Source organism: Dermochelys coriacea, chromosome 9 (assembly GCF_009764565.3).
Source record: "Dermochelys coriacea isolate rDerCor1 chromosome 9, rDerCor1.pri.v4, whole genome shotgun sequence".
Classification (NCBI taxonomy): Eukaryota; Metazoa; Chordata; order Testudines; family Dermochelyidae; genus Dermochelys; species Dermochelys coriacea.
The window spans coordinates 64,971,473-64,980,041 of NC_050076.1; the positions used below are offsets into that span (position 1 = coordinate 64,971,473).

At 43.2% G+C, this 8,569-nt stretch overlaps 1 long non-coding RNA gene across 1 annotated transcript; it reads right to left on the minus strand.

Moving 5' to 3' along the window:
• Positions 1 to 1,011: 1,011 nt before the first annotated feature.
• On the minus strand, positions 1,012 to 8,222 carry LOC119861807. The gene is made up of 3 exons (XR_005295033.2): positions 7,976 to 8,222; positions 2,317 to 2,408; positions 1,012 to 1,684 (listed from the first exon to the last, which is right to left on the minus strand). It is a non-coding gene; the product is annotated as an uncharacterized LOC119861807 (long non-coding RNA).
• Between the last annotated feature and the right edge of the window lie 347 nt (positions 8,223 to 8,569).

Sequence of the window (8,569 nt, forward strand, 5' to 3'; positions counted from 1 at the left end):
TCATGCCCCAAAGCAGCCTACATGGAACTAGGAGGGATGAGCACAGGTTGCAGGAGGAAAGAGTTTGGAGGAGGCACCAGAAAGTCAGTCTGTGTGCACATGGCTGGAATTCTGGCTGCAGTGGCAGCACCTCTGTAAATAGTTCTCTTAATAAAGAGCCAGTTTAGTTTTAGAGACACTCCCCACAATGCCAGCCAGAGCTTGAGGCAAGGAGGGCTGCCATGCACCTGACCCAGCCAGCTGCAGCCTCACTGGGGCTCGTGGAGCTGTGCTGAGTGTTGCACTTCCCATGGACCTTGCACCAAAAAGTTCGCACAAAGGGACTGCAGGGCCAACCAGGGTCTGACCTTTAACATTCATAAATGGCTATCCTGAATATGCACATCCCATGTAGTGGATTTGCCCATATTTATTCACTCTATTCCTCAACCCTCAGTCACTGCAACACACCCATTCCCCCACCCCACCAAGTCTCAAACAACCCACCACAATCAGCAATTGCAGAGGAAACCATCAATTCACCAGCTGAAACTTTCCAAATCAACTCTAAAAATCCCATGCTCACTAGTTCGGCTTATAGCTGCCCATCGAGGGATGAGCTGATACACAGGTCAGGCAAAGTCATCCAGCTCTGTGCCACTTCACAGGGGCGTGTGTAATAGGGGACATGTCAGAGATCAGACAGCACAGCAGAGAGACAAAGGCAAGAGAACAGGGAATGGATGTAAGAGGAATATAAAAGCCCGCTGAATAATTAAAGAGAGGAGACGTTCCTAGATGAGAACAAAATGAAAGAGTTGTGCGATTTGAACAGAAGTGGCCTTTTCGCTTCATTACAAGGAGCTGGTGTCCTTATTTGGTTATTAATATTTCCAGCTGAATTAGCCTGAGGTTAAAAATGACTCAAAGGAATAAAGAGAGCCAAAAATGCATTGTAAAGTCTTTATATATATTTATTCCTTGGGAATTAAAACTGAAAGGGTCAAGTGCCGTGGGATACCCCCTCAGGAATAGTCCTGCGCCAGCCAGAGGAGATGCACAAGGTGACCTAAATTAGGGCTTTTCCACCACCAGCAGCTGCGCTTTTGTGTGAAGTGAGTTTGACATATTCACGGCTGCTTTACAGTGTCACCTTCCAGAAAGGGAAGGTGTCATCGTTAACACGAGCTGTGAATGCACTCTGGCAGGCTCGGGCACCAGCGGCTGGGAGCTCTTGAACACAGAAGCCAAATCTTGCCCTGCCTCAGCCCCACTGGGCATAGTGGAGTCATTTGGGGTGTACATCATGGCAGGAATTAGCCTTTGTCATGCAGGCTTGCTTTAAGAGGTGGAACGCTTGGAACAATTTATTCTCCTCCTTTGTGCCCTCGTGAGACCCGTATCAGTGTCCTGCAGCGAGGGAAATAGACTCCAGGTCTCTGATCAGTGGCTGTCACTGGGCTGCATTCTAGGGCCACTCGGAACATCCGGCAGGAAGTCCTTGAGAGCACTAATTTAGCAGTACAGAGCCTATGACACATGTTTATGACATAAGAGCAGTTCTGCTTCTACCCAGTAGATGGCAGCGGCAGGCACACACACCCCTCCAAGGAGCTTCTGGTAGAGACAGGCCCAAGACATCTTATTAAGTCGTGAATTACAAACATCCCAAACATGCCTCTGGACTGAAGTGAGGTTGATGAGTCTGATAACAGATATAAGGACTAGTCACCAATTTGGAGCTAGGTTTAGATTTAAAACTGCTCAAAGCCTGAAGTATGTTGTTTGGAGGGGCTGGTTGGTTGGGGCCCCTTTCTAGTTTCTGGCTGAGCTAGGAAGTGCTGAAACCTCATGAGAAAGCCAGTTCTCAGTTTATTCCCAGCCCAGTTTTGCACACTCAAAGGCGCTAAGCATCCAACTTACTGAGCATTCCTCCGTATCCCTGATCTAAATTCTTTCCCTTGTAGCTTCTCTTTTTGCTCCAGCAACCAAGAGTACAAAAATCCTCCCAAGCAAAAAAGAAAAGAAAGATGAAAGCCGACGCACATCAATAAAGGATGAAGGTGCTGGATGGGGCCTGTGATCAGGTATACATGACCATATTGTTACAGTATTGATTGTCCAACACATGTCTTAGAGGTACCAAAATGCCCCCCACACACGTAAGGACTTCTGACATTTTAATAAGAAAAATCCTATCAAAAGGATATTTTAAGCCTTTGAAGTCATCATGAAATGGACGAGCAGCTGATGCGCCAGTCATTGCTGAATCACAACCCCATCCTCTCTCTAGAGTGCTTGAGCACATCACAGAAACATTAGTGGATTTATACTCACCACCAGAGCAGGGCAGAAGGATTTCTTAAAAAACATGGTGGCTGCAGCTAGTCTTCCCACAGGAAAGAATCATTTCAAAACGACCCTTTGATCTAGAAAAGAAGATAAAAATGTTTCAATTAGTACTAAGTAGCAGCTGCCCTTAATGATAAGATAAAACGAGAGTATTTCAACTATGTCGTATGACATAGTAGTAATGCACATGTTGTGTAAAAAGACAAAGACAAAAATCAAAATAAGTTTTTGGAATTCCAAAATGGAAGTCTCCCAAAACTGAAGTTTTCCAGGCTGCAGGAACTTTTGAAGATATTTGTTATTCTAATTTGGACTGTAACCAAATTTCAAAGTCTCCAGCAAAGTGGAAATCCTGAGTTTTAACCAGCAGTAATCTCTCAAACCACCGTGGGTGTTGGATTAGCATTATAATTCCTATTTTGCATGTAAGGAAATGGAGACACAGATTAAAGTACAGGCTTTACGTCACACATGAATGGAGTTGAGATCTCCTAAGTGATAGATCAATGCTTTAACCGCAAGACCATCCTCCCACGCCCCCTTAGCAGCCTCTCCTTACAAACACACATGGGATTCCTCTCTATGGTACCATTTGACCTCCATTACCACAGTATCTGAGTGCCTCACAGTCTGACATTTATCCTCACAACACCTCTACAACGCAGGAATTACAGATGGGGAGCAGGGAAACTGAGGCACAGAACTACTAAGTGACTTAACCAAGACCATACAGGGCATCTGTGGGAGAGCAGGGTCAGTTCCTGACCTGAGCTGGCGGCTGGATTTCTGGTGCCTTCGACAGAATCAACAGCTTTTACTTTGTACTAAGAAAAGCCCCAGTTTTCCTTTTTGTGGTAAAAAGAAAAGGAATACTTGTGGCATTTTAGAGACTAACAAATGTATTTGAGCATAAGCTTTCATGAGCTAAAGCTCACTTCATCGGATGCATTCAGTGGAAAATACAGTGGGGAGATTTATATACACACACACACACACACACACACACACACAGAGAACATGAAACAATGGGTTTATCATACACACTGTAAGGAGAGTGATCACTTAAGATGAGCTATTACCATCAGGTAGGGAGGATGGGGGGAAGGAAGAAAACCTTTTGTGGTGATAATCAAGGTGGGCCATTTCCAGCAGTTGACAAGAACATCTGCGGAACAGTGGCGGGGTGGGGGGTGGAATAACATGGGGAAATTGTTTTACTTTGTGTAATGACCCATCCACTCCCAGTCTCTATTCAAGCCTAAAATAATTGTATCCAGTTTGCAAATTAATTCCAATTCAGCAGTCTCTCACTGGAGTCTGTTTTTTTGTTGAAGAATAGCCACTCTTAGGTCTGTAATCGAGTGACCAGAGAGAATGAAGTGTTCTCCAACTGGTTTTTGAATGTTATAATTCTTGAGGTCTGATTTGTGTCCATTTATTCTTTTATGTAGAGACTGTCCAGTTTGATCAATATACATGGCAGAGGGGCATTGCTTGCACATGATGGCATATATCATATTGGTAGATGCGCAGGTGAACGAGCCTCTGATAGTGTGGCTGATGTGATTAGGCCCTATGATGGTGTCCCCTGAATAGATATGTGGACAGAGTTGGCAACGGGCTTTGTTGCAAGGATAGGTTCCTGGGTTAGTGGTTCTGTTGTGTGGTGTGTGGTTGCTGGTGAGTATTTGCTTCAGGTTGGGGGGCTGTCTGTAAGCAAGGACTGGCCTGTCTCCCAAGATCTGTGAGAGTGATGGCTCGTCCTTCAGGATAGGTTGTAGATCCTTGATGATGCGTTGGAGAGGTTTTAGTTGGGGGCTGAAGGTGATGGCTAGTGGCATTCTGTTATTTTTTTTGTTGGGCCTGTCCTGTAGTAGGTGACTTCTGGGTACTCTTCTGGCTCTGTCAATCTGTTTCTTCACTTCAGCAGGTGGGTATTGTAGTTGTAAGAATGCTTGATAGAGATCTTGTAGGTGTTTGTCTCTGTCTGAGGGGTTGGAGCAAATGCAGTTATATCGTAGAGCTTGGCTGTAGACAATGGATCGTGTGGTGTGATCTGGATGAAAGCTGGAGGCATGTAGGTAGGAATAGCGGTGAGTAGGTTTCCGGTATACGGTGGTGTTTATGTGACTGTCGCTTATTAGCATCGTAGTGTCCAGTAAGTGACTCTCTTGTGTGGACTGGTCCAGGCTGAGGTTGATGGTGGGATGGAAATTGTTGAAATCATGGTGGAATTCCTCAAGGGCTTCTTTTCCATGGGTCCAGATGATGAAGATGTCATTATTGTAGCGCAGGTAGAGTAGGAGCATTAGGGGACGAGAGTTGAGGAAGCGTTGTTCTAAATCAGCCATAAAAATGTTGGCATACTGTGGGGCCATGTGGGTACCCATCGCAGTGCCGCTGATCTGAAGGTATACATTGTCCCCAAATGTGAAATAGTTATGGGTGAGGACAAAGTCACGAAGTTCAGCCACCAGGTTAGCCATGACATTATCGGGGATACTGTTCCTGGTGGCTTGTAGTCCATCTTTGTGTGGAATGTTGGTGTAGAGGGTTTCTACATCCATACTGGGCCAGGATGGTGTTTTTAGGAAGATCACCGATGGATTGTAGTTTCCTCAGGAAGTCAGTGGTGTCTCCAAGATAGCTGGGAGTGCTGGTAACGTAGGGCCTGAGGAGGGAGTCTACATACAATCTGCTGTCAGGGTGTCAATGGCTGAGATGATGGGGCATCCAGGATTTCCAGGTTTATGGATCTTGGGTAGCAGATAGAATGCCCCTGGTTGGGGTTCCAGGGGTGTGTCTGTGCGGATTTGTTCTTGTGCTTTTTCAGGGAGTTTCTTGAGCAAATGCTGTAGTTTCTTTTGGTAACCCTCAGTGGGATCAGAGGGTAATGGCTTGTAGAAAGTGGTGTTGGAGAGCTGCCTAGTAGCCTCTTGTTCATATTCCAACCTATTCATGATGACAACAGCACCTCCTTTGTCAGCCTTTTTGATTATGATGTCAGAGTTGTTTCTGAGGCTGTGGATGGCATTGGGTTCTGCACAGCTGAGGTTATGGTGCAAGTGATGCTGCTTTTCCACAATTTCAGCCCGTGTACGTCGGCGGAAGCACTTTATGTGTTTGTGAGGAGAGGCTGCTAAGGGGGCGTGGGAGGATGGTCTTGTGGTTAAAGCATTGATCTATCATTTAGGAGCTCTCAACTCCATTCCTGTGTGACGTAAAGCCTGTACTTTAATCTGTGTCTCCATTTCCCAGTTGTATTGATTTGATTTGATTATGTCATAGAATCATAGGGTTAGAAGGGACCACAAAGGTCATCTGATCTAACTGCATTTAAATTTTCTTGCATGTGAATTAAATTATTTGGATTTCATTTGAGCAAAGACGAAGTGTAGTTTCAATTTAGCAATAGCTATTGTTCAGTTAATGAGTAATTGTATAACCTTAGAATCAAAGCTTGGTTAACCTTCTATCACTACTTGTTTAACAAATTTGGGCTTAGGTATAATTTTGACTGCTCCAATGAGCTTCAAATTTAGGAATAAAAACACGGATTGAACTAATTAATTGGGCACACTTTCCCTTCATAATTGTATTTAACTAGTGTGACTGCTCCATCTCCCAGGTATGTGTTTGATGTCCATTCCTGGTAGTGGGCAATTGAGATGAGCTCTTTCCTGGGTTTCCATCTCATTACCGTGACTTATACCACAACTGGGTGGCATAGCCCTTAGCGAATCACATCAGCAGATCCCTTTGGCTTGCACCTTTGTGCAGCAGTCCAGCAGGTAGAATTGTCACCATCCCTGAGAGTATCTGAGATAGCTACACATATGCCTTACAAATGGAGTTTAATGGCACTTATTTACATGCTATTGTCTCATTTGCATCCTTCTGCGCAATGGTTAGCAGGGAAAGTGAGAAATAAACTTACAAGTCTTCTGCACAATAATGAAGCAGTGACAATATTATCACGGCTAGATTTCAGAGATCAGCCTCTGAGACTAGTGTTCAATTCCTATCCCAATCCAGTAAATATTTATTGGTCATGAGGTTAGGCATTTTCCCTATTTGGATATTGAAGGGTTTTTGAATGTGTATATTGCCCATTGCTTGTGTGACCGTGGTCGCTGCAGGGCCTACACTGAGAATGCTCAATCAGGGCAAACTGCAAAGAATAGGGCAGACAATTCCCAAGAGTGGTGGTTTATTCTATAATTAGATTTCACCAAGCCAGTAACCAAACTGCTTCTGTAATACCTTACTGGTCACCAAGAAGCTAAAATACAGCTCCCCTTAAGCAATCCAGCCTTTGGCTCCCATCCAGATAGCCAAGACTAATGTAAAAAGAAAAGGAGTACTTGTGGCACCTTAGAGACTAACAAATTTATTAGAGCATAAGCTTTTGTGAACTACAGTTCACTTCAGCGGATGCATTTGGTGGAAAAAACAGAGGGGAGATTGATATACACACACAAAGAACATGAAACAATGGGTTTATCATACACAATGTAAGGAGAGTGATCACTTAAGATAAGCCATCACCAGCAGCGGGGGGGGGAGGGGGGGGAAGGAAAACCTTTCATGGTGACAAGCAAGGTAGGCTATTTCCAGCAGTTAACAAGAATATCTGAGGAACAGTGGGGGGTGGGGTGGGGTGGAGAAATAAGATGGGGAAATAGTTTTACTTTGTGTAATGACTCATTATAACATTCAAAAACCAGTTGGAGATTACAGACCTAAGAGTGGCTATCCTTCAACAAAAAAGCTTCAAAAACAGACTCCAACGAGAGACTGCTGAATTGGAATTAATTTGCAAACTGGATACAATTAACTTAGGCTTGAATAGAGACTGGGAATGGATGAGTCATTACACAAAGTAAAACTATTTCCCCATGGTATTTCTCCCCCCGCACCCCACCCCACACTGTTCCTCAGATTTTCTTGTTAACTGCTGGAAATAGCCTACCTTGCTTGTGGCACCTTAGAGACTAACAAATTTATTAGAGCATAAGCTTTCGTGAGCTACAGCTCACTTCATCGGATGCTGTAGCTCACGAAAGCTTATGCTCTAATAAATTTGTTAGTCTCTAAGGTGCCACAAGTACTCCTTTTCTTTTTGCGAATACAGACTAACACGGCTGCTACTCTGAAACCTATCTTGCTTGTCACCATGAAAGGTTTTCCTCCTTTCCCCCACCTGCTGCTGGTGATGGCTTATCTTAAGTGATCACTCTCCTTACAGTGTGTATGATAAACCCATTGTTTCATGTTCTCTGTGTGTGTATATCAATCTCCCCTCTGTTTTTTCCACCAAATGCATCCGATGAAGTGAGCTGTAGCTCACGAAAAGCTTATGCTCTAATAAATTTGTTAGTCTCTAAGGTGCCACAAGTACTCCTTTTCTTTTTGTGAATACAGACTAACACAGCTGCTACTCTGAAGACTAATGTAGTGAGGGTTACTGAAAACCTTATTCACCATATATAAAGTTCTACTAATCCCAAGAAATAGGACATATTACCCATCTGGTCAATGAATATTTCAGATCTCAAATACACGCTTGCAGCCAATTCTTGTTAACTAATCTAACATTTATTAATAAAAAAGAAAAGAATGGTTGAAAGATCATTATACATACAGATATGAATAAAGTCCTTAGGTCAGTTTCATAGCAGAGATAGTAAGGCTACTGATTTGCAGAAATCCTTCTGGAATTAATTAAAAAAATTATAGTCCAGTAGGCAGTCCACGTGTAGAGTTTGTTCAAATTCTTCCATAAGAATTGCAGGGCTAATCCATAATAGACCTGGAGACCTCAGTCTTGTGACCTGAAGTTTAAGCAGATCTGAGATAGTAAGGATCAGGCCCAAAAGATTCTTTACAGCTGAAGTTCAGTTGATAAGCCATTTGGCAGCAAATGATCACAGCAGACATTCCTTGGATGAAGAATAGGTGCTGTACACTGTTGCTCTGAAGTAAATCTATTTCCTAGACATACACTGATAACTAGTTGCCTTCATTAGCATAAGGCAATTAACCATTCAAAACAGTTCATAGGTACATTACTACAAACTTCAAAGAGAAATAAATTATTATACCACAAGTTTCATCTAAATGTTAATATCCCTTTTTGATGTCTGAATTAAAAGAATATGGTAATGAAATGTTAGAGACAGGAACAGAAGTTTAGCATCTACAAGCTAATTAGATCACATTGTTAAACTTCTAACAA